Here is a 26,787-nt window from a genome sequence, read left to right on the forward strand (position 1 = left end):
AATTAGATGTATTATATGTAGTAAATATATGTATTGTCACATGAAGCTTTTATTTCAGACTATATATACCACATACACACATACACACACACACACACATGCAAATGTGTTTTTGGTGTGTAAATATATATACAATAGTCAAAAAAGTTGAAAAGCTCCTGTTTTAAGCATTCTCCAACAGCAGGACATTTAGATTAACTTACATTTTTTACTATTATAAATAATACTGTGATGGATTTCTCCATGAACAATTTCTTGAGTTTATTTCTCTAGAAAAGATAGATATGGCAAATAATTGGGTTGAAGAATATGAATATATAGCCTCTTGACATCTTTTGCCAAATTATTATCTGGAAAGATTATGGCAAGCTACAATACCAGCAACAACATATTGTATTCTCAGGTGATGTTTTAGAACTGGGCTCTGAGTAATGATCATCCCCAGCCATCCAATGAGGGAGAACAGCACATACCAGGTAGAGAAAGTGGAATAATCAAAGGAATTGGGCTGGGGTGCTGGAAATGCCTATTAATATTGAAGAATAGTAGGTAGTAGGTAGTGTTGTGCATGGGTGGTTATTGAAAAAGAGCAAGATTTTAGGATTTTAGGATCCTAAGATCAAGGATTTTACGTGGCTTGCTATGTTTTTGGTCTTATTCTTTCGGAACTGGAGTACCATGAGGTTTGAAAGCAGGAAGTGAAGTGATGAGATGAGACCCATATCACAGAAAGACAAAATGGAGGAGAAATTAAGCTTCAGAAACCAGTTAGGATGCTATTTCAATGATTCAGGTAAGAAATGCTAAGCAACTGAACTAGAGTCTGGAAAGTGGGGATAGAAAAGAGGATCCTACTTTGAGAGATGCCTCTTACACACAATAAGATGGCTTGGGGGTTTATGGTTAGATAACTTATAAATAGTAACAGAAATGTAGACCGAGTTTGGTTGAGGAGAGTTCTTGATAATAGGAATACCCTAATCTGCCAGGCAGATGTCATGGAACTCTCTTGCTTCTAAATGGAGAAATTATTGGACAACCTACCTGAGTTGTCCCATGGGCCCAATGGACTGGTTTAAACCTCTTTATGGCCTGGGTTTGGCTGTCATTCTGGAACAATTTGATGATGGCATGGAATACAATCCAAGTGTAGGGCCATTGAGAAGCTTTTTTTTTTTTTTTTTTTTTTAACCATACTACATCCTTCTCAAAAACTCTGGAAGCCATTTGTGTTGGACAAAACTTGTAAATCAATACCTTTGCAGGGTGACAGCTTTGATCTGGGATACAAGATTCTGATTTGGAGAAGGATCATGAACAACTTTGATATTTGAATATAGTACTTATGAATGCTAGGGAACAACTTTGATATTTGAATATAGTACTTATGAATGCTAGAGTTCAGAGAAAAGGCAGTATTGCCTACTGCTAAAAGTCTCATTTTCATGTTTTGTAGTTCTGTTTATTGAACAGACTAAGATATAAAATGGAAGATATTTACCTCCATACATTAAGTGACTGAGGAAACCTAAAAGGCATAGTGTACACATTTTAACTTATGTCCCTTCCCCTTTTGCTTTTTCCAAGGTTTCATTCATCATCATTTTTTTTTGTCAACAAATATTTATTAAGCATGTACTCTGTGCCAGGGATTCTTCTAGGTGCTGGCGATGCAGCAGTAAACAAAATGAAGTTTATCCATCCCTCAAAGAGACTTACATTCCACAAATTGTAGCATAAATCAGGATTAGGAAAACCACCCAGCAGTATCAAATTATAGATATGTGTGGCACTCCCTATTAACCAGAAAATTCCATCCTTTATCATTTTAGAGTTTAGATAAACTGGAGATTATGGTTTTATGGCTATTGGGATCTTTGAAGGTGATTCTTCTTTCAGTCAAAAATCTACCTATGATGGAACGTACATAAGTTATACTAATATGTACATAAATAAGACTCTGGTTCCTCTACAACGAGAGCAGAGTGTGTTCTGGACTTGGATTTGAGAGATAGTATACTTGGCTGACCAGCTGTGGAAACTTGACCAACTGACTTAGACTCTTCAGCCTAGTTCTACTTTTCTAAAATGAATACGATACCATCTGCCTACTCACTGCACCAGGTAGTTATAAACTTCAGTGAGATTCCAGATATGAAAAATACTTTGAAAAGTAAAAGGATTAAAATCAATATAAAGTTATTATCTTCCATGATATTATGAGGGCCTAAAAGGGTTTGTTCAGACCTAAGGACAGCCAAGTTCATCATGACTTGATTCTGCAAAAGAGCAAAGAAGGCAGGGAGAGGACTGTGTGCTCTTAGCGATAACATTGCAGAGAGAGGACCCCAACTCTGAGTGATAAATATAAGGACTTGGGGACACCAAAACATAACAGAACAAGAACTGCTTTTGAAAAATCGACTTTGACATTCTGCTATTCCCCAGCACTTAGCACATAGCTGTTGTCCTAAAGACACTTCCTGATTGATAGTTAAGTGGAGTAGGGTGGGAAGAGATACTCTGCTAAAAATGTAACAATGTAACATGAAATGGTGCAATAGTTTTTCTTTCTTCTTTTTGTTTTGTATTGTTTTGCCCAGGTTAAAATGTAGGCCCTATCCTGCATTACGTGATGTGCATTACACTGGTTCTTGATGCTTTTAGAGATCAGGAATTGATTGTTCAGTAGCTCTAGGGTGACACCTGCTGCAAATTGTAGGAAGTGCATCTCTTAAAAATTCAACATTTGGGTTTCCGCAGGCGTATTAGACGCGACCGGCCAGTGTGGACACTGATCTGGAAAACCTCCCATGAAAACCAGATTCACCGTCTCACAGAATACCGCATTCTTGTTTAACTGATGTACACATGGAAATTACAAGCGAGTTAATACATATCGTTGAGCGCCCACACTGTGCTGCCACCATGTGGCGTAACACGCAATGGGGCGTAGCGGGGTATCCTGGACTTGGAATCAGGCGACCTGCAGTTGGCAGAGTTGTCCCCTGCAACCTATTAGCTCTGGAAACTTTCTGTGGGTCAGGTGGACTGTTATGTGGTTTAAATAACAAGGCGACAACTCTTGCAAACTGTGTAAAGTGGTTATGCTAACACATCCTCAGGGACCTTACACTCGCCGAGTGTAATGCAGGAAATAAATAATACAAGACCCATGCACAGTATTGGTAGCAGTAGTAACAACACTAGCTAACCCTTTACGGTTTTACATACCTTAGCTAATGTGGTAGGTTACCTCCTGGAATCCCTCCTGGCGCGGCTCTGGGTTGGGGTAGGCCACGGGGGAGATTCACGCGAGATTTGCAAGTTGCACGTGACCCAGCGGCCCAAGAGCCGCGAAAGTTGGTGCCAGACTGCGGTCGCGGGGTCAGTGGCGGGGCGCTGTCGTGGCTCTTCTGCTTTGACGTTATCGGAGTGGAGCAGCGCCTGGGCCCGGGGCTCCTCCTGCTCCCACCAGATCTCCAAGTTCGGGTAAGGCATTTGTGCAGCTTCGAGGAGGGCCACCCCCTTTACAGGGTCACCAGTAGTATGTGGGTTAAATGTGGTGAGAGTCAATGGGATCGTTTCCCTTGCTTTGGTCCAGAGTTTCTTCCCCAGCTGCCTGCTCTTCTGACCTGGCACTTCAGGCCACCAGCAGATGCAGAGACTACATCCTCGGCAATAGTCTTCTTTATCAGCAACCCTTTGTGGCTCCTGATTAGAAAATTTCCTCTGATCCTCCATCTTTCCCCTTGCTCACTTTTACTTACCCATTTTCCCCCACAATCGTGTAGGGTCTAATCCCTATGATAAAACCCTTATTCCATGTCAGTCATAGTGGTTCTTGTTCCCTGATGCAACCCTCCGTGATACATGGTCATGAAGACTTTTCTAAGCATTTCACATATATTTATATATCTAATTTACAACACAAGCTTGGTGAATAGGTCCGTTTTTTTCTGCATGTTGAAGATGAGGAAATAGATGCATTGCAAGGTTAAATAACTTGTTCAGCATCACAGAGCCACTAAGGCACAGAGCTGGGATTTGAATCCCAGCTTTAGTTCGGCTTCAGAATCTGTGCTGTTATTCTCCACACCATAAAGTCTATCCTGATTATTATTTTAATTGCTGTTGTTGTTGGAGTTCAGTGGTCAGGAGAGAGCCATGAGGACTGAAGTTGCCTCTCAGGGGCAGTGAGGTTTGGATGGAAAAGCTGACCCTGAGAGTACTGGTCCTGAGCATCAGAACAGATGTAAGCTCCGGACTAGGGTACCAGTTGGCAAGGAAGAAAGGACAGGCAAGCAGTCAAAATTAAGTCCGAGGTCCCAGGCTGAATAGAAGAACTGGGTTGGTTAGGTTCTTTGAAAAATCCCACACAGGTTAGCATGGGAGAGATCTAGCCATGGGCATGGAAAAACTGGTTAAAAAGAGCTGCAGATCAGGAGTGGGAATCCAGTAGGAATTTAGCTCCCTGACGCAATGATTGTGGCCTGAGCCAAAGAAGAGGAATGGGTAGTCAAATTACCTTTTTCTAAGAGAACATTTATTTATTTTGAGAGAGAGCTTGCATGAGAGCACAAGTAGGGGAGGGGCAGAGAGAAAGGGAGAGAGAGAATCCCAAGCTGGGATTCTCTGCCCCCAGCTCAGAGGCTCTTGCAGGGATCCATTCTACTACCCTGGGATCATGACATGAGCTGATATCAAGAGTCAGATGCTTAACCAGCTGAGCCACCCAGGTACCCCCAAATCAGCTTTTAATACCCACCTTCCTAAATCCCCTTGCCTTGGCACCGAGTGCAGGGTCTAGGGTGGCTTAAGTCCACAAGCATATATATAGATATGTGATATATGGATATATGTGATTTGTGCTACATCCCTTCCTTTGGGGGCCCATCTTCCTTGATTCTGTGTGGTTCACGTGGGGAACACCAGCTCCTTCACTGTATCCCTAGGTCCAGAGGGGAGCATGCCACCAGACTTGGGCAATCAGAGCTTTGTTTGTCAGACTGTTGAGGACAGTTTAGGTTGGAGTTGGCTGCATTTCTCTGGCCTCAGTGATTGGCTCATGGATGAATATATTATATCAGCTGGACCGATCAAAGCTATCAGAATGGTATCTTTTTCTCTGTGACTTTGACCGACAAGTACGATATAAATTGAGCTAACTTGTGAGCCATCTTGCCCAGCCAAATGAAGGTATCTCTCTTTTTAGAGAGGATGAGCTCAATATGCAAATAAAAGCAAAACTGAGAGAGCTCAAACCACTCTATTTGAGTTTCTAGATACAGTCATACATGAAGGTGTAGCTCCAGCCTGTGTTGTCTAATATAGTAGCTACTAGCCTGTGTGACTCTTGGGCAGTTGAAATATGGCTAGTCTAAACTGAAATGTCCTGGAAATGTAAAATATACATCAGAGTTTGAAGATTTAGTGTGTAAAAAAAGAAAGAAAGATGTCTCATTGATGGTTTTGACATTCTGATTACATGTTGAAAGTAGATTGATTTTGGATATATTGGATTAATTAAATGTATTATTAAAATTGATTGCACCAAGATCTTTTAACTTTTTAAATGTATCTATGAACAATTTTTAAATATGTATGTATCTCACATTATATTTCTGTTCACTGTTCAGGTACAGTAGCCAGTAACTTCCCTTTTTTAATGAGTCTAATTTGAATTGTCACTTGCAAATGAAAGAGTTAGGATAGGCACATATTAGATCCCAGCTTGGGGGGTTGGGAATACACAGGAGCACCAAGCAGAGTTTTGCATAAATCATCAGGATGGAGACCATAAGACATTAAGCCCTCCGTGTGTGGTTCTTTGATTTCCCAATAACGTCCTTTTCCTGTTTCTTTTCTGAGCACTAGGCACAAGTTTACAAATGTCAGTTAGACATTTCTTTTTGGCCAGTCCCTATCACAAAGTCAACATGTTTGTAATGAAATCGCCAGGTCCTTCTGGTTGCGTATCAAAGATTTGAAGTCATTCTTAATCTCAGCGACCTCCCCTCCTTCTTGATTTTCAACAAAACAGACTTTTGAGCCGGGATGGATTTTTAAGATCCTCTCGTTGGGTGCAAACTCAGTTCATAGATATGAAAACTGATTGAGTTGTCGTTCTCCATGCTCTTGGCCTGTCATGGCTCTTCCCAGATGACAGAAACAAACAGTTGCTGCACTCTGGCCCTACCTTTCTCCGGTAGAAAGCCACTGGCCCCCTCCTCTGACTCCTGACACTGTAATTGCTCAGGTTAAATGATCTGCTTGGTTGAACTGACACCTATGGTACCAACAAATGGTGATTAGTTGTGCATCCGATAAAAGTGAATAGTCGAGGATTAGAGAAGTTATACTGATTTTGTTTCATTTGCTTATTTTTATGCAAGAAGAGGCATATGGCAGTAGACCCATTTATTTTGTCAAATTAATATTGGAGAACAAACCTTATTCATGGAGTTAAAAATAATTTAAAAAGTGTACCTCAGTATTAAAGGTGGAAGAAAGGAAAGGGGCAGAAAAAGGAATGTTTAGGAATAAGAGATAAAGACAGACCTCAGGCATGAGGCAAGGAGAGAATAATAAATGGGTATTTTAAAAATGAAGAGATAAGGAAAGATTGAGAAACACGGAGACACATGGGGAAAGAGACCTTTAAATGAGAAAAGTAATCACTGTGGAATGAGGGTTCTTCAGATTCCTAAGCTGTCTTCTCAAGAAGGATTCCTAGCAGGTCAGATCAAGGACAGGCACCCTCTGGGGTGGTGATTACATGGGTCTTCTGGGGAGAATAGGTAGGAGGCATCAGGGAACTAACAGCTAAGACTCTGGACAAGGTTGGGTGGGCAGGGTGGGGTGGAGAATTTTCAGGTATAACATTGGATGTTTCTCTATAATGCCTGAGACTTAGCCTCAAGTGGGGGCACCTCTCAACTTCCTGTGGAAGGGGTTGTAACATAATGAGGTGTCTTAAACAACAGAAATTGCTTTTATCACAGTTTTGGAGACCAGAAGTCCAAGATCAAAGTGCCAGCGTGGTTCGTTCTTCTAAGACTTCTTTTCCTGCTTGTAAACAGCTGCCTTCTCACTGTCCTCACCTGGCAGAGGGAGAGAAAGTTCTGATATCACTTCCTCTTCTTTTAGGGACACCAGTCTTAACGAATTAGGACCCACTCTTATGACCTCATTTAAATGAAGTTATCTCCTAGAAGCCCCATTTAAAAAAATTTTTTTTTAACGTTTATTTATTTTTTAGACAGAGAGAGACAGAGCATGAATGGGGGAGGGTCAGAGAGAGAGGGAGACACAGAATCTGAAACAGGCTCCAGGCTCTGAGCCGTCAGCACAGAGCCCGACGCGGGGCTTGAACTCACGGACCATGAGATCATGACCTGAGCTGAAGTCGGACGCTTAACCGACTGAGCCACCCAGGCGCCCCTAGAAGCCCCATTTTTGACTACAGTGACACAGTAGTGACACAGTTCAGTCAATAACAAGGATCAAGTTGGAATGTTGGGATATCTGAGGTGAGAAAGCTCTCTCCCACCTCAGCAGTGTGGTAGGTGTGGGAAAGGGGAGTGAGGCACCAGGGGTGGAGGGTCTTGGCAATGTGACAATGATGGGGTGGGGAGAAATGTCCAGGGGGACGAGACTTGCCTGCATTCGTGCTGAGCAGTTCCTCTTGTCATCTGCCATCTGCCACGTAACAGAGATAGGAGGGAAACAGTAGCTCTGAGGGGATCAGAGATGAAGTTAGCTCTGCGGCCATAAAAGTGAACTTATGATGACCCACTCAAGAACTCTGTCAGGAAAAGCGATGTGTTCCGGCAGAACTGGGTTCTAGTGTTTTCACTGGCAGGTGCTTTGTTTCCTTTTTTAAATTGCCCACACCTTCCTCAGGCTTGTGACACGTTGGAGACATAAGGAAACTGGTACGGAGGGAGACAGCAGGTGACATGGGCTGATGGACATGGGAGGACTGGTCGAGAGGAGTGAAAGAGAGAGCGAGAACCCCACATACAGATGAGCTCCAGGTATACTAAGAAGCCTGTGGGTGCCTCCTGTAGTGGAAAACCCTTATTATCTGCCTTCTGGTTTATTACTGTTAAAGACCTTAATGCTAAACGCTGTGTTCCCGGTCACAGATGCGGACTCCTAGTCACAAGTGTGACTCTTGGCTCCTGCCCCGGAGATGGACAGCTTTGAACCAAGGGCTGGGATCTGGTGTGCGGATCCGGGGTTCCTTTGCATGCACTGTCCGTTGTAGTGGAGCTGGCAGAAAGCCAGCGGAAGCGCTCCTCCTGCTGTGTCCTCATATGCAGATGCACTTTGAGAAGTATAGTTCCAAGTGCCCCCGGTGACCGGCCTCTCTTTAAGCCAGCGAAGAATGTAATGGAATAGAATCATAATCAGCGTGTTTACACATCAGTTAGGGTTATTAGAAGAGAGAAGCAGGAAGTGACTAGAAGCTCATATGCAGAAGAGCTGGGCCTTTTTGCAGTTGGTAAAAGAGAGACAACAAAAGGGCTGAGTACTAATGAAAATCAAATTGCCATTTAAGTTTAAATACCTTGAAGGTCTTGCTTAAGCCATTTAGCAAGCTGGGCCAATTTCACAGTGGTCGGTATCTCCAGAGCAGCAACTGCCTGTAGTGGGTATACAGAGCCCCTTTAGCAGAGGCCAGGATAGGAAAAGAGGCAGCGGGAAGTCTTTAGGGGTGTAGCACATCAGTGGGCACAAGCGCCCATGCACTTCCTGGCAAAGTAACTCATCATCTCTTCCCTCCCTCAGGTGCAGACTCATGAGCTAGAATGTAAGCAAAGCGTGTTTAGCAGCAGAAGGACCAAAGGAGGACATTTCTTCTGTGAGGGCTTTGTGTCCAGGGGATAGAAAACCATTGGAAAGCTAGGCCAGCGTGTAGAAAAGACCAGTGTTTAAAGATTTGTGTGAAAAAAAATGGAGGAAATCCTTGGTGCCTGGGGTGGGAGCGGGGAGGGGTGTGAATGTGTGTCAGAGGAAGGTGTGACATGGAGAAAATAAGTAAATAAGACCTTTCTGCCTTAATCAGTGAGCTCAGAAAAAAAAGCTCCAGCTCCCTCATCCTGGGTCACCTACTTCTCTGAGTTCTCACATTCCCCAAGTCCCATATTTATATTTGTTATTGTACTTCTTGTTATTTACTCTTTCTGGCATAGAGTTGGAAGCCCCATATTTTATTATTTAAATTTTTTTTAATGTTTCTTTATTTTTGAGAGAGAGAGAGAGAGAGAGAGAGAGAGAGAGAGAAAACCAGGGCAGAGAGAGGCAGACACAGAGTCCAAAGCAGGCTCTGGGCTCTGAGCTGTCACCCCAGAGGCCGACACGGGGCTCGAACCCATGAACTGTGAGATCATGACCTGAGCTGAAGTCAGATGCTTAACTGACTGAGCCACCCAGGTGCCCCTGGAAGCCCAATACTTTAGAGAGAAGGGTAATTCTTTGCAAGGTTTATTCTAATTAATTGTAGGGGTCAGTGAGATAACTATTGCCGTGTTCAGAGATCCAAGGTTGAAATTCCCCAGGATCCTACTCTATGTGCCACAACTTTTTAGGAGAGTAGAAGCCAGGGTTGGGTCTCTGAATGGTGGCCAGTGCTTGTGAGACACTTGCTTTCTGGGATGCTGCAGGTCACACGGCTCTGCTTTTAATTCGTGACCACAGCAACCTCAGAGATCCAACTCTGAGGTAACATGGACGCAGTGCTTCTGGTACTTGCTCACAAAAGTAAACTGTCTCAGAATTTTGCAAAGTTCAAATCCTTTTTTACTTTAGGGCAGAGGTTGGCACACTTTTTCTATAAAGGGCCATATAGTAAATGTTTTAGGCTTTGTGGGCCAGTTTTGATTGCAACCACTCAACTGGGCCATTGTAGCATAAAAGCCACCACATATGATACAGAAATGAATGAGCAGGGCTGCATTCTAATAAAACTCTTTTTACAAAAACAGAGGGCCGGCTGCTGGCTAGATTTGGCCCACAGGCCATAGTTTGTTGCCCCTGATATAAAATAATTTTTATAATCTTCTCCCCTCTGAAACTCTTGCCACCCCCAGAATAAGCTATACTGCATAGTTAGTAGGAGCGATGGGAGGGTCTTGAAAATTCAAGGTATTTGTTTTGATGCTTTTCTTTGGGATCTTGGCCCTTGATAAGCTCAAGCATATATCCCTGATCAATTGGCATTTGAAAACCCTTTCAGGGCATGAGTTTCTGAACAGAGTTCTTAAGAAAAAAATTTTTTTTTTAAAATTTGAGTATAGTTGATACACAATGTTACATTATCTTCAGGTGCACAATATAGTGATTCAGTTCTCTGTTTGTTATGCTCACAAGTATAGCTACCATCTGTCACCATGCAATGCTATTACAATATTGTTGACTGTATTCCCTGTGCCATACCTTTCATTCCCATGACTTACTTATGCCATAACTGGAAACTGCATCTATACTCCCCCTTCATTGATTTTGCTCATCCCCCCCCCCTGTGGCAATCATCAGTTCTCTATATGTACAGGTCTGATTCTGCTTTGTGTTTGATGTTTATACCGAACAGAGTTCTAAGTGTTCCTCTCCATTGTTCTGTGTATCAAAAGACAAGTTAAATACCAAGATTCTATCACATCTACCTAGCAAATCCGGGATGATGGAACAATCCAATGGTCCCTAATTAAAAAGGAGTCTCTAAAGTGTTTCCACATAAAAATAGAATTCAGGATATCACTAACTAAAGTTAAAGAATGTAGGTTGGATAAATGCAAATGTAATTTTACTAGAGGTTGTAATTTTGCCTACTTGCTAACTAAGATTAAGAAAAATGGGGGCGCCTGGGTGGCTCAGTCGGTTGGGCGTCCGACTTCGGCTCAGGTCATGATCTCACTGCTTGTGAGTTCGAGCCCTGCGTCAGGCTCTGTCCTGACAGCTCAGAGCTGGAGTCTGCTTCAGATTCTGTGTTCTGCTCTCTCTCTCCTAACCCTCCCTTGCGCTCTGTCTCTCTTTCTCTCAAGAATAAATAAACATTAAAAAATAATAAAAAAAAGAAAAATGTTTTCCCGTAGCCTCATCAAAGGGTCATGATTAGACTCATGGGTTTTGCTGTCAAATAGGTGCAAATAGTATATTCAATGTTGTTTTAACCTTGTGTTTCTCCTATTAGGAGGGAGGTAAGCATCTTTTCATATCCCTTGATACATTTCCTTATCTGTGAATTTATTGGTTGGTGTCTGTTGCTCTTTATTTTATTGGGTTATTGATCTTTTTTGCTCGAATTTTTTTAAATAGCCCGTAGGTACTTATGGGAAGTAATCTTTTTTTTTTTTGATATAAGTTGCATTTTCCCAAGTGTGCTCATTGTATTTTAGTTTTTCTTATTTTTTAAAAAAGTTTTTTTAATTTCATTCCAAGTAAACATACAGTGTGATATTAGTTTCAGGTGTACAATTTAGTGATTCAACACTTACATACAATACCCAGTGCTCATCACAACAAGTGCAGTCCTTAATCCCCATCACTTTTTAACCCATCCCCTTCTCTGGTAACCACCAGTTCTCTGTAGTTAAGAGTGTGTTTCTTGGTTTACCACCCCCCCTTCTCTCTCTCTCTCTCTCTCTCTCTCTCTCTCTCTCTTGCCCCTATGACCATTTGTTATGTTTCTTAAATTTCACATATGAGTGACATCATATGGTATTTGTTTTCTCTGGACTGACTTGTTTCGCTTAGCATGATACTCTCTAGCTCCATCCACATTATTGCAAATGGCAAGGTTTCATTCTTTTTTATGGGTGAGTTATATTTCATTTATATATATACCACATCTTCTTTATTCATTCATCAATTGATGGACACTTGGGCTGTTTCCATAATTTGGCTGTTGTAGATAATGCTGGTATAAACATTGAGATGCGTGTCTCCCTTTGAATTAGTATTTTTGTATTCTTTGGGTAAATACCTAGCAGTGTAGTTGCTGAATTGTGGGGTATTTCTGTTTTTAACTTTTGGAGGAACGTTCCTCCATACTGTTTGCCAGAGTAGCTGCACCAGTTTGTATTCCCACCAACACTGTAGAAGGGTTGTTTTCGCCACATCCTCACCAATACCTGTTGTTTCCTATAATGTTGATTTTAGCCATTTTGACAGGTGTGAGGTGGTATCTCATAGTAGTTTTCATTTGCGTTTCCCTGACGCTGAGGTATGTTGAATATCTTTTCATGTGTCTTCTTTGGAAAAATGTCTACTCATGTCTTCTGCCCAATTTTTAATTGGATTATTCATTTTTTGGGTGTTGAGTTTTATAGGTTATTTATATACTTTCTATCTATATCTATCTATATATCTTTATATATATATAACATATATATATATATATATATATATAAGTTCTTTAAGTTCTAACTCTTTATCAGATATGTCATTTGCAAATATCTTCTTCCATTCCATAATTTGCCTTTTAGATTTGTTGATCGTTAACTTCACTGTACAGAAGCTTTTTATTTTGATCAAGTCCCAATAGTTTATTTTTGCTTTTGTTTCCCTTGCCTCAGGAGACACATCTAGTAAGAAGGTGCCTTGGCTAGTGTCAAAGAGGTTACTGCCTGGATTTTCCTTTAGGATTTTAATGATCTCAGGTCTCACATTTAGATCTTTCATCCATTTTGAATTTATTTTTGTATATGGTGTAAGAAAGTAGTCCAGTTTCATTCTTCTGCATGTTGCTGTCCAGTTTTCCCAATACCATTTATTAAAGAGACTATCTTTTTCCCATTGGATATTCTTTCCTGCTTTGTCAAAGATTAATTGACCACATAGTTGTAGGTTGTACATTTTTATTTTTGATAAATATTGCCAACCATAGAAGTCATACCACTTTAGACTCCACCAGTGATTATGAAAATTCCTCTTTCCCATTGGATGCAAATGTGGCAGTGTCAGTGACATTTTTCTTGATATCATTTTCATTAACCCAGTATTCAGTTTTTATCTTTTTTGTTTCACCCTTTTTAAAAATATAATTTATTCTCAAGTCAGCTAGCATACAGTATATAGTGGAGTCTTCACTTCAGGAGTAGGTGCCCATGATTCATCACCTACATGCAACACCCAGTGCTCGTCCCAACAAGTGCCCTCCTCAGTGCCCATCAGATATTGTATGTTTTCACTTATATGAGGAACTTGAGAAACTTAACAGAAGACCATGGGGAAAGGGAAGGAAAAAGATAGTTACAAACAGAGGGAAGCAAACCATAAGAGACTCTTTAAAAAAAAATTTTTTTTAATGTTTATTTACTTTTGAGAGAAAGGAAGAGAGTGTGAGCAGGGGGAGGGGCAGAGGGAGAGAGAGAGAGAGAGAGAGAGAATCTGAAACAGATAACAAACTGAGGGGAGACTCTTAAATACAGAGAGCAAACTTAGGGTTGATGGGAGTGGGGCGGGTGGGGTGGGAAAATGAGTGATAGTTTTTATTTTTTTAATGTAAAAGTTTTTTTCTTTTTTCTTTATGTTTTATATAGTCAAATAGAGCAGTCCTTATCTTTTTGTTTCTGAAACTTAAGTCATGTAAGAAGATTTTCCTTCTTTCCAAGTTGAAAAGAATATACCCATTTTTCTTATATGATTTCTTTTTATATTTAATTGTCTAATCAATTTGGAAATTATCTTTGTGGGTAGTGTGAGAAGGATTCAATTTTATTTTGTTTTCCAAGATACTACAACTATCTAGTTGTATCTAGTTATCTAGTTGTATCTAGTTCTATCTTAGCATTAAAAAGTCATTTTTTCTATATTTGAGATGCAATTTTTTCATATATCAAATTATCATATACACCTGGGTATATTTCTTGACTTTCTATTCTGTCTACTCATAGGTTGATATTATACTGTTTTAATTTTAAAAGATTATAATATGCCTTAATATCTTATAGGGTAGCCTCTTCTCCTTTGCTCTTCTTTTATCAGGATTTTTCTCAATGTTTTTTTTCTTCTTTCTTCTTCCAAATTAACTTTATAATTAAGATGTCTGGCTGTAGAAAATGATTCTCTTGATATTTTTGTTAGGGGTGCAATAAATTTATGAACTCAGAATTAACATTTTTTATGATATTGTGTGTTCTTGTTTAAGTATGTGCTGTATCTTTTCATTTGTTCATATGTACTTTAGTATCTTTAATGAATATTTATAAGCTTTTCTTTTTCAAGAGTGCTTTGGCTACTTGGGGTCTTTTGTGGTTCCATACAAATTTTCGGATTGTTTTAGCTCTGTGAAAAATGCTGGTGGTATTTTGATAGGGATTGCAGTAAATGTGTAGATTGCTTTGGGTAGGATTGGCATTTTAACAATGTTTGTTCTTCTGATCCATGAGCATGGAATGCTTTTCCTTTTCTTTGTGTCTTCTTCAATTTCTTTCATATGTGTTCTATAGTTTTCAGAGTACATATCTCTTACCTCTTTGGTTAGGTTTATTCTTAGGTATCTTACTGTTTTTGGTGCAGTTGTAAATGGGATTGATTCCTTGATTTCTCTTTTGTTTGTTGAAAAGCAACAAATATCTGCACGTTGATTTTATATTCTCTGACTTTGCTGAATTTATGTATTAGTTCTAACAGTGTTTTGTTGGAGTCTTTTAGATTTTCTGCGTAGCCTGCAAAGAGTGGAAATTTGACTTCTTCCTTGACATTTTGAATGTCTTTTATTTCTTTTTGTTATCTGATTTTTTAAGGCTAGGACTTCCAGTGCTGTGTTGAACAACAGTGGTAGGAGTGGACATCTCTGTCTTGCTCCTCATTGTAGGGAAGGGCTCTCAGTTTTTCCCCATTGAGGATGATATTAGTTGTCGGTCTTTTGTACATGGCCTTTATGGTGTTGAAGTATGTTCCTTCTATCCCTCCTTTGTGAGGGTTTTATTAAAGGATGCTGTGTTTTGCCAAATACTTTTTCTGCATCTGTGGAAAGGATCATATTTATTATCCTTTCTTTTATTAATGTGGTGTATTGTGTGATTGATTTGCAGATACTAAACCATCCCTGCAGCCCAGGAATAAATCCCACTTGATTGTGGTGAATAATTCTTTTAATATGCTATTGGATTTCATTTGCTAGTATCTTGTTGAGAATTTTACATCCAAGTTCATTTGTGTCTGGTAATTTTGATAGTTGTGCTAGACATTGTATATGCTGCATTAAAAACCCGTGGATTTTGTTGTCTTTTTCTTAAGGATGTTGGGTTTGTTCTGTCAGGCAATTAATTTAATGGAGGATCAGTTTGATGATTTCCAGGCATATTTTTAAAATATCTTAGGATAGACCTATAGTAGGCTTTACCTCTATGGCTAGAATAAGGCAACTCATTTTTAGAAATTTTCTGAGGTCTCAGTTGAGTTCTTGAAGTGTTTAGTGAGGTTTCTTCACATTGCCTGGTTGGAACACCCATGTATTTGTGTACACCTATGACCTCTGTAGTCTCCACTCAATGCACAGATCTTAGCACCAGTAGCTGTTAGCTGTTTTACCTCATCTACAGATTCCATCCATGTGAAATTTAATCTTTGTTCAAAATGTTAAGATCTATATGCAGATTTCTTGCTCTATCTCTCTGTGAACCTTCTTTCTTCTTTAGTACAAGGCTTCACAGATTCCATCCCCTAAAGGCCCTGATCTCCAATCTCTGTCTCTTTAGGTGATAAATCCATTATGCTCTGCATGAACTTATCTCCTTGAATTGTGGCCCAGCAATTTCTTTCATACAGAAGGCCAGGGAGATCATAGGATTGATCTCATTTACTTTTCTTCTTTTATATACTGCTTATTGTCCAACATCTGAAAACATTTCCCTCATAGATTTGTCCAATTTTACAGTTGTATACTATGAGAATATTAGTTTGGTATAAGTTACTGTCATGGTCAGAAGAAAAAGTATGGTTATTATGTTTTTTTCCTTTTTTTTTTTCAGTCCTTATTCTTTGGCATGATGTTCAGGAGGAAAATTTTGTAGATTAATACGCAGCAAACTTATCCTATTTCCTTTATTTTGTAGGATTCTGAAATCTTCATCCAGGGGTTGACTATAAATATGTTTCTTATCTCTATAGCAACTCTCTAAATCATTTAACAACCACATTTTGCCTTTGAGTTTTGGCACTTTGTTGCATTTGCCTCTGAGCTTGTCACTATGTTGACCCTCAACTCTGTGGGACTCTATCCTGGCCTGAGCTCACTCTGTATGTTTAGGTCCTAACCTTAAATTTCATGCCACAGCTGTGCCCTTGCCTAGTCCTTGTGTTTGGGTATACTATCAGCTCAGGCAGGATTCAGTTCTTCACAGAATAGGATGAGAGAAATAAGCATCACCAGTCTCTAGAGTCACTATAGAGTACAAAGACCTCCAGTTCATGTGGGCATGGCCTGAGAATTCAAGCCAGCAGCCCCTGGGGTTGTTGCTACTGACAGCACACCCTTTGCTGCAAACCTCAGAGGGATTAATAGTGACTTTGCCTCTAACGCTTATACCCTTTGTGGGCTATGAGGCTGTCACTTTCCCTGCAATTATAGATTCATACAGTGCAGCTGCTTAATTCCCATAGAGAGCCAACATGGTTTCTCACTGTCATGCTGAGACGTTCTTTCCAGAGGGTTTTTAGAAAGACAGCATCCCCATTCCTAGCCTTGCCTTCTCCTCTACCAGGCAGCATGGTGAAAAAGTACAACTATTCTAACAAAACGGTGTAGGGATGCTGACTCCTTTATTACTTATCCTGGGCTGAAACTGTGGGCTAATATGACATCCAGTCACAATTTTATTTGTCTTCTTTGACTTACAGAAGGCTTAGCTTCTCCCATTTTATTTATAGAAACCAACATATCAAAGGAGAGAATAAAGGAAATTTTTATATAATATGGCTCTTAGCAAGAATCTGCAGATGTGCCTGCTTTCCTTCCTCATTGCAGATATACAGTCTCTGGAAAGGGCACATAGAGACCCTGCCACACCTTTTTAATAAATAATGATTATAGTCTATGAGTTTTGTTTAGCTTTGTGAGGTGGAAAAGCCCCTATATGGTGGTGCCAGGAAATCTAGGCCCCACTTAGGACATTTTCTGGAAATATCCAATACATCACTTAACATGAATATGTTGTGACTTGATTCAGAGCCTTTTTTTATAAAAAATTCTTATGAAACTTATTTTCTTGACTATGGATGTTGCTTTTTTCTTCTCTTTCAGCATTCTAAGAATTAAGGAGATTTCTTGTCAAAGAATTAATCAGAGACTTAATTTGGAAACAACGCAAAATAAGTATTAATTTCATATCGAAGCTCAAATATCTTGTCTTGCCAGTGTGATGTTCTTTATCTCCTCTGTGACTGAAATTTTGGGGTGTTTCCTGGGCCTCAGTGAAGGGTATCATCCAAGTCCCTTCTGGAACCTACTCTTTCCTCCAACTATACTGCCAAAAGCACATCTTTAGTTGTTGTTTGGACTCCTGGGTAGTACAGAAACCTACTGCATACATCACATGGCCTTCTATAAGGGACTTAAAAGAGAAAGGAACTGCAGTTCCTCTTCTCTGTGTGACACTGTCTTTGATTCTTCTTGTCTTCCTCTGGCTATTTTCTTCCACTCTCCTACTACAGCGTTTCCTTTACTGGCTAGCGTGCTCCTGCTGGGTTTTAGCTGAGAGGCTTTTCCCAGGCAATTATTCAGCCTCTGCCCCTCTCTATGGTGCATTCCTATATTGCAGCCACATTACATTATTAAACATTTTCATGATAAACAATTCAGAGTAGCATTCAAAATTAAAAACATTCATCCTGAGGCAAATAGGAACTCTAGTTTATTGGAATGTGCTTTAACAATAATCTGATTTTTTTCAGAAGCAGGTTATCTAAATTACAATCTGAGTCACTGGGTGTTAGATATCTTTTCAGGGTCCCAGGGCCCAGTGACCCTCTCTGAATTTGCTCTTGGTTCTCAGCAATATGGTTTTCTCTGAAGCTGTGAGCTTTTCTCACAAGAGCTGATTTTCTATTAGAAAGTTTCCCCCAACTTCTCTTTCTTCCCACACCTCTGAGAAATAGGAGCCAGCTTGCTTCCTCCCTCATCCATTAGTTCTAGGTGAACTGCATTGTGCTGTGGTATTAATTAGGTGTGCAGTTTGAATAATGCACCAAGCTCAACACCATGTTAATGAACAGGCCTTTAAAATTCTCACCATTTCTGAAAGAATTTTCTTTATAACCCTTGAGACACTCTCTAGGGTAATCTCAAATTCTAGGGTAATCTCAAATTCTTCCTCATGTGTTTCTTAAGTAAGCAACATTGCATTTAAAGAATGGCTCAGATCTACCTCTAATGAGGCAGGGCTGCAAAAATGGCGGATGCACTGCTTCCCGTATCCTCCAGGACTTCACAGCTCCTATCTCAGTACCTCAGTTTCTCAGGTGCAAAATGAAGATTTATAACAGTATCCAGCATTTAAGGTTTTTGTGAAAATACAGTGATTTGATGAATACAAAGCACTTTGCACAGTGGGTGAATGTTAGTTACTGTCACTATTATTTGAAAAGACTTGTTATAAGTAACACATTTTAAAATCAAATCAGCATTGTATTTAACACTGTCTCTCTAGTGCCTCAGTACCATTAACTGGATTTGTGGTTTTGGTCTTTCCAGGAAGAACCTGAATGAACTCAGGGCTGTGACTGACTTTAACACCTTTCAGTGGACCACTGAGGTACTGTATCCGTGCTCTGACTTACTGAGTTTCACCTATCCTCTCAGTGGTCTTTGCTACCAGTTAAGATAGCCTCCAGTTTTAGCTTTGTCCTCCTTCTCTTCCTCTCTCCCCAGCCACAAGTGAGTATTTACACAGGCTGAGATTGGAGAATGCTATAGACCAGGAAGCCCTATTGGCATTTGCAGCTGAGTCACCTCCTCAGTGTCTGTTCCCTATAGCTGGCCCAAGTGTCCTCCTGGCCCCTTTTCTGTCACATCCCGTTTTAAGTAATAATCCATTCAGATGGGATTCTACTCTTACTATTAAGAAGTTGTCTATTTTCAAGGCCAAAAGTCTCAAGTTTCAGAAGGAAATAAATGTAGGAAGACCAATAGTGATGACAAAGTATGGTACTAGGGCAAATTACCATTTACCAGGCTGAATGTGTGTGTTCCTCCAAAATCCATATATTGAAACCTAAACCTCAAAGTGGTGGTAGTTGGAGGTGAGGCCTTTGGGAGGCGATTAGGTCCTTTATAAAGGTGTATGTAAGGTATTAGTGCCCTTGTAAAAGAGAGCCCAGAGAGCTCCTTTGCCTCTTCTACCATGTGAGGTTGCAATGAAAATATGACTGTCTATCAACAGGACATGGGTTCTCACCAGACATGACACTTGTCAGCACCTTGATCTTAGACTTCCCAGACTCTAGAACTATGAGAAATAAATTTCTATTGTTTGCAAGCCACTCAGTCTATGGTATTTTTGTCATAGCATCCTGAATAGACTAAAATATAAGATAACTGGAAATGTGCCCTTGCACACTAGAATGACCCTATTACCCGTTTATCTAGATTAGTCTCAGTTTATATTGTGATACTAGGAATTATTTTTTTATTGAGATGTAATTGATATGTAACATTAATTAATTTCAGGTATACAACCTAATGATTGGATCTGTGCATATAAATCTAGTTAATATCCATCAGCACACATAGTTACAAATTCTTTTTCTTGTGATGAGAACTTTTAAGATCTTCTCTCTTGGCAATTTTCAGGTACACAAAATAGTATTTTAAATGATAGTCACCATGCTGTATATTACATTCCCAGGACTTACTTATTGAATAACTACAAGTTTATACCTTTAGACTACTTTTCACCCATTTTGCCCACCCCTACTAATCTATTCTCCATTTATGAGTTTGTTTTTAGATTTCATGTGTCAGTGACATTATACAATATTTTTCTTTCTGTCTTACTTATTTCACTTAGCATAATGCCAACAAGTCCATCCATGTTGTTGCAAATGGCAGAATTTCCTTCCTTTTAATGGCTGAATAATGTTCCATTATATATATTTACCAGTGTATCTTTATCCATCCATCGATGAACACAGGTTGTTTCCATGTCTCAGATATTGGAAATAATGCTGCAGTGAACATGGGGGTGCAGATATCTTTTCAAGTTAGTGTTTTGATTTTTTTGAGATAAATACCCAGAAGTGGAATCGCTGGATTGTATGGTAGTTCTGTTTTAATCTTTTGAGCAGCCTCCATACTCTTTTCCATACTGGCTGGACCAATTTACATTCCTACCAACAATGCTCAAGGATTCTCTTTTCTCAACATCCTTGCCAACACTTGTTTCTTGTCTTTTTGATAATTTCCAGGCTAACAGTTGTGAGGTGATATCTCATTGTGTTTTTTTTAAAGTTTTTATTAATTTTTTTAATGCTTATTTATTTTTGAGCAAGAGACAGAGTGCAAGGGGGGAAGGGGCAGAAAAAGGGAGACACAATCTGAAGCAGGCTCTAGTCTCTGAGCTGTCAGCACAGAGCCCAGCGTGGAGCTCGAACTCACGAACTGTGAGCTCATCACCTGAGCCGAAGCTGGGTGCTTAACTGACTGAGCCACCCATACGCCCCTCATTGTGGTTTTGATATTTATTTCCCTGATGATTAGTGATGCTGATCACCTTTTAATGTACCTATTGGCCATCTTTATGTCCTTTTTTTGAAAAATGTTCAGCTCCTCTGCCTATTTTTTAATTTTTTTTTCAACGTTTTATTTATTTTTGGGACAGAGAGAGACAGAGCATGAACAGGGGAGGGGCAGAGAGAGAGGGAGACACAGAATCGGAAACAGGCTCCAGGCTCTGAGCCATCAGCCCAGAGCCCGACGCGGGGCTCAAACTCACGGACCACGAGATCGTGACCTGGCTGAAGTCGGACGCTTAACCGACTGCGCCACCCAGGCGCCCCTGCCTATTTTTTAATCAAGTTATTTGGTTCTTTTTCACTATTGAGTTGTGGGAGCTCTTTATATATTTCTGGATATTAATCCCTTACCTGATATATGATTTGCATCTATTTTCTCCCATTCCAAAGACTGTATTTTCATATTATTGATGGTTTCCTTTCCTGTGCAGAAGCTTTTTGGTTTAATGTAGTTACCCCTTATTTATTTTTGCTTTTGTTACCTTTATTCTTGGTGTCAAATCAAAAAAATCATTGCCAGGACCAATATCAGGGTACCTACCACCTATGTTTTTTTCTAGAAGTTTTATGGTTTTATGGTTTCAGGTCTTACATTCATTAGAAATTATTATTAGTGTCCCTCTTTCATTCTTAGAAGTGTCTTAGTTTGGACAGTAAATTTCCACCTTGAACTGTTGTCTTGTTATCACTGTCCAAATTGTCTTATGACAAATTAACTAATGTCAAGTTCCCATAGATATCCACCTTTGCGTTGCAGCCTGGTGGTTTTTTAACAATTCTATTATAAACCGTCCTGGAGAGTTTGTTGATAATTATGTTTGAAAGCCTAACATAAGCATATTTGTGGTGAAAGGTGTGATAAAACTAGGACATCAGTCTCTACCATACTAGAATAGAAAATCTCTTCTCAGGTGACCCCTCCTGAAACCTTTCTTAATTGCCCAAGACAGGTGAAGAAATCTTCTGTGCTTACATAGGACCCCTGTACTTCTATCTCTTCTAGGATTTACCATATTATATTCAAATTAACTTTGGAATGTGACTGTACTCTTTGAAGGCAGGGACTATTTTGCAATTATTTGTGCTTTCCCAGGGCTTTGCACAATGCCTGGCACTAGTAGGTGTTAAAAAATGTTTGTTGTTTGTCACGCTCAATTGAACTCTAGGCTATTTTTATCATCTCTTTATTGATTGACAAATTAGTCCATTTCAATCAATAGCTGCTGCCCATCTACATTATAAAACAAATTAAACTGATGTTTTATCAATCATACAGTCTACCTACCCAGCCTGTGCTTCCAGTCTTCCATGTCTGAAACATCCTCTTTTCTACCTCACATGAAGGCAGGTGCGTCTCTTTCCGTTCTCCCTACTCTCAGTAAGTCTGATGACACCCCATGTTCCTGGTCATCTGATCATAAGGCACCAAAAATAAGATTTTAAGATGGACACAACACCTACCTTAGCCAAGAATTCCTTAGTAGAATCCTGTTAGGGACCATAGCCAATCCCAGCGATACATTGCCTCAAGGCCTACAAGTAAAGCCGATGATCCAGGTGAAGATGTTAACAGTTGCTCTGGCCAAAGTCACCACTCACCTTTCTGGAGTCTGCAGTAGGAGCTGATCTTGACAAAAGAAACTGATCAAATAAGAGAAACCGATTAGAACTTAGAATAATTCTTATTCTTTGCCTGTAATTCTGGTAAAACACTTGAAAGTAGTGGTTCACATATGGTGTTTACACGCTGTGGATTTGAATGACCTAAGCTATTCTTATCTTGCTTTACAATGAATAATTGAGGTTTGAGCACTGCAGGATGAAAAAAAAAATGTTTCAAAAATCCAAAGTGTCTATAGCAATTTCTGCCTTTCAAGTGGGTAGGGTGACATATTTCATATCAGAGGAAAAATCTACATCTGTACTACTTCCTCCTATTCATGGAGGCCAGAAGGGGAGAAAGAAAGGAAAGCATGAAACTTTATTTATTTATTTTTTTTTAAATTTTTTTTTTTCAACGTTTATTTATTTTGGGACAGAGAGAGACAGAGCATGAACGGGGGGGGCAGAGAGAGAGGGAGACACAGAATCGGAAACAGGCTCCAGGCTCTGAGCCATCAGCCCAGAGCCTGACGCGGGGCTCGAACTCACGGACCGCGAGATCGTGACCTGGCTGAAGTCGGATGCTTAACTGACTGCGCCACCCAGGCGCCCCTGAAAAGCATGAAACTTTAAAGTCTCTGTCAGGTTTTAGGGGTACCAAAGGTGGAGATACCCATTGTTTTGTCAAAGGACATAAGTGATTTTTTTTTAATGCGTGCAAAAGTGAGCATAGAGCTAGATTAGAGTGGAGAACTAAATTCCTCTCCATGATAAAATGAGGGGGATTGAAATATGAGATTTGAGGGGAGCAGGTAGTTAAGCAACAGGTCGAGGTGGTTGAAGATTTAAGTACAGATTAGCTAATAATCAAATACAAGCTATAGGTATTGCTTCCATGCTCCAAATTGTCCCAAATTCCAATTGATCCAAATCTGTAATAACGTCTGTTTGCTCACCATGCTTTTGGGGGAAATCATGGAGCCACTGAGTTCTGCCTCTGTGTTGTCTAAATTGAATATGGCAGAGTTTCTGAAACTTTAATATACATGCAGATCACTGGGGATCTTGTAAACTTGCAGATTTTGATCCAGTAGGTCTAGGGTAGGGTCTAATATTCTGCCTTACGAATAAGCATCTGGATGTTACCAATATCACTGGTTTCAAGATCACATTTTGAATGTTGGGGAGAGAGGCAGTGGAACCATAGGCTAGAAATACAGGTGAACTGTCACATTCAGTGAATTGAGAAACTTAGAAAAACTTTGAGAACATAAACCCTAGAGATCCTCAGATGTCTTAGGGCAGAGTATTAGAGTACCCACCAAATACTGGAAAAAAGGATGGAATCAGTTTTATTAAATCGCAGAGGGCAGCTGACACTGGAGTTACAGGCATTTGAATTACTTTCTGAGTTTTTGGGCTTTTGGGTTTTAGGGTCAAATTTTCGAATCTTTCCTGATTTGCTTTTCATGATCTCTTTTCCTGTTTTTTTTTTTTGTTTTGTTTTTTGTTTTTTGTTTTTTGTTTTGTTTTTTTTTAAATTCTCCATTGTTTCTTCTTCTCCTAATCTACAGTTTGCTCACATCCAATGCATGGTCTCGACTGGAATCCCAGGAAGAAAAGTCAAGCTTGCCCTGAAAGTGTCACCCCTAATTAATATCCTAGAAGGCCACCTTTCATTAGTATTCAGGCCTGGTTTCAGCCCAGATCATTAATGGACTCTTTTCTCTGAGGTTGATAATTAGGTGTGACGCTGATGTTCCCTGCCAGTCTGGGGATATGAAGAGCTTTATCAATGTGGTGGACTCATCAGAGAGTTAAATGGCATGGTGGGAAGCTATTCCACCAAGAAAACATCTGACATTGTAAGCAAAGTTTTAGCCATCACTAAACCTGACGTTGCTGCATAACCTCACGTGAGGTTCATGTAATCGTTGATGGATGAGAGCAGTAATACTCCATTCACGTATGGAGTGGCTGGCTGATGTCAGAGAGCCTTATGCAGTGTTCTCAGCTTTCCTATGGAGTCACCTGTAGACACGTTAAATGTAACAGAAATGAGAGTTTCTCCTCCGAAATGAGTTCTAATGTAGGACCCTCCCCATTCTGACTTGGTTAATATGAATTCTGGAATTATAAATCACATGTTTCCCAAACCTCATTTTTTTCTCAGCGTTTTACTCTGTTGACCATTATACAATCTAGTCTTTTATAATTTTGTGTATATCAAAGCTATGAATGCATTTATTTTATCACCTTCCCAGTGGATATATTGGATATATATCACTTTTCCCTGGATATATTCACAGAGCACTGTCTTCCACAATATTATGCAAGCATTTCCCTCCCTCTCTTTAGTATTTCTTAGAGCTCTGGCTAAGTCTGATACATGGGGGTATGGACAGCAGCTCTTCTTGTGTGGCAAGTCAGTGATTAAGGTGGGATATGGAGGCTAGTGCCATGAGTAAGAACAACGCCCCAAATGAGGTAGGGAACCAGGCCAGCATACCAGACCTGGGGCCACAATTTCCTGGAAAGCAAAGCAGTGCAGGTGGTCTACCTTCCACAGGAAGGGATAGGACTTGTAGTTTTATAGAAGCTGGAGAGGTAGAGAAAAGCAGACAAGAAAACTGAGGATTATAAGAACAGCTGCAGAATCAGGCTGCTTGCTGAAGCCATCGTCAGTCCCTGATGTTTATAGATGCTTCTTGCTGAGGTCACACCTGTTCCCTGAGGTCACTGCTTCTGGACCTGCAGGGAGAGGTGAGTGAAGTAGCTTGCTAGAGTGGATGATGGAGTAGAGATAGAGAGCACAAAGAAAGTCAGTTCCTGATGTAGACACTATGGATTATAGGATGTCTTCAAAATTATTGGATGACCCAGGAGGACTGCTGTCTGAGAGGGAGAGCACCAACCATATTGCAATATAGACTTTAGAAACATTTATATGGAACTGGTATTAACTTTACTACTAGCACAAAGGCTGGCACTAAACACATGCTAATGTTTGTTCTACTGAGCTGGGCAAAGTGCGAGCAGGCTGGGGTTTGTCCTAGTGGAAGCCTTGGGTGTGTGAGTTGGGTAGCAGAGAATCGATATGAGTTATAAAGGGCAGAGATGTTGAGACAATTGAACACAGCAATAAAAGGAAGGCTGTGTGTTGGGAGAGAGGCTATCACAGTAAGGACACAGTATGAGAAATCCAGAGGAGGGGCATTATATTAATTCAGTCACCCACTAATGTCTTCTAGTGGCCAGCTTCTTTCATTCTTCCTGATCTCCGTCCTCAGCAGGATGCTTTTTCCTCAGGCTTGACCTCTCATGGTGATGAGATGGCTGTTGCTGTCCCACAGTTGCATACGGACACAGCTACAAACAAGGTCATGAGAGTTGTCTCTTTCAGGTACTCCTTCATAGAGAGGTTCTGGTAGACCTCTCCTCATAACTCTTTGGCAAGAACTCGGATCCTGTTTATTCCTCAATCACTGATAAGCAGAATGAGACTTCCATGGGTAGGATCTTTTGTGCTGAGCAGAATGTATTCCTTGAGGCTGGGGGGCTGGCATTGGAGCTAGACTCTCTTTTTAAACTAGCTAGAAGAGGGTGGATAGGTAAGAGTTTGGGTAGGCCACCATCAAGGTCTGTTAGAACAGAGTTAAGACAGTTTGGGGAGCTCTTGCAGTCAGTCCTGGTGAAGGCCAAAGTCTAGTGTCTGGTGTACGTGACACACTTAACCTCACTTCTGATAGAGTACATGTTGCTCTGTTAGTCACTGAACTGTAGTTTTTCTGAAGACCATGCATGCAAGAAGGGTAATGAAGGGCTACATCCCCAAGTCATGATCTTTAGGAGCAGAGCCCATGTGTTCCCTTCAGTGTTATAGGTGTGTGTCAGGGGAGCCTTCTTTTAGGATACTGGCCTTAGCCTGTTTCATTGTATAGCTCTACTGATGATCCACAAGAGAAGTTTGTCTTGGTCCAGTGACTCATCTGTGTAGTCTTGGTTTGAAGACTAACAATGTGGATGCTCATTCCCAAATTCCTTTCTCCTTACTAGCTAGATGTCTTGCCACAGCACTCTCTGCCCTTCTAGCCCCTGTGTTCCTTGCTGTAAGCCTAGGCTCATGTGCTTTCCAAGGTCAGCTTCAAAACAGTGGGGAAATGCATTTTTGTCTGAAACTTCCAGACAGCCTTGTCAGGGAAGGGGAAGGGAACAGGAACCCCTTTTATGGCACCCCTAGTCTTACTAGATAAGTGTTCTTTCCAGTCTTCCTCTTCCTTATGCTCATTCTTCCAGATGTATTTCAAGTTCAAAGAGGCCAAAGTGAATGGTGCTTTCTTCCTAACCAACATTTTTTTTTAAAGTTTATTTATTTATGTGGAGAGAGAGAGAGAATGCATGCATGAGTGGGGGAGGGGCAAAAAGAGAGGGGGAGGAGAGAGA

Source organism: Lynx canadensis, chromosome C2 (genome assembly GCF_007474595.2).
Source record: "Lynx canadensis isolate LIC74 chromosome C2, mLynCan4.pri.v2, whole genome shotgun sequence".
Classification (NCBI taxonomy): Eukaryota; Metazoa; Chordata; class Mammalia; order Carnivora; family Felidae; genus Lynx; species Lynx canadensis.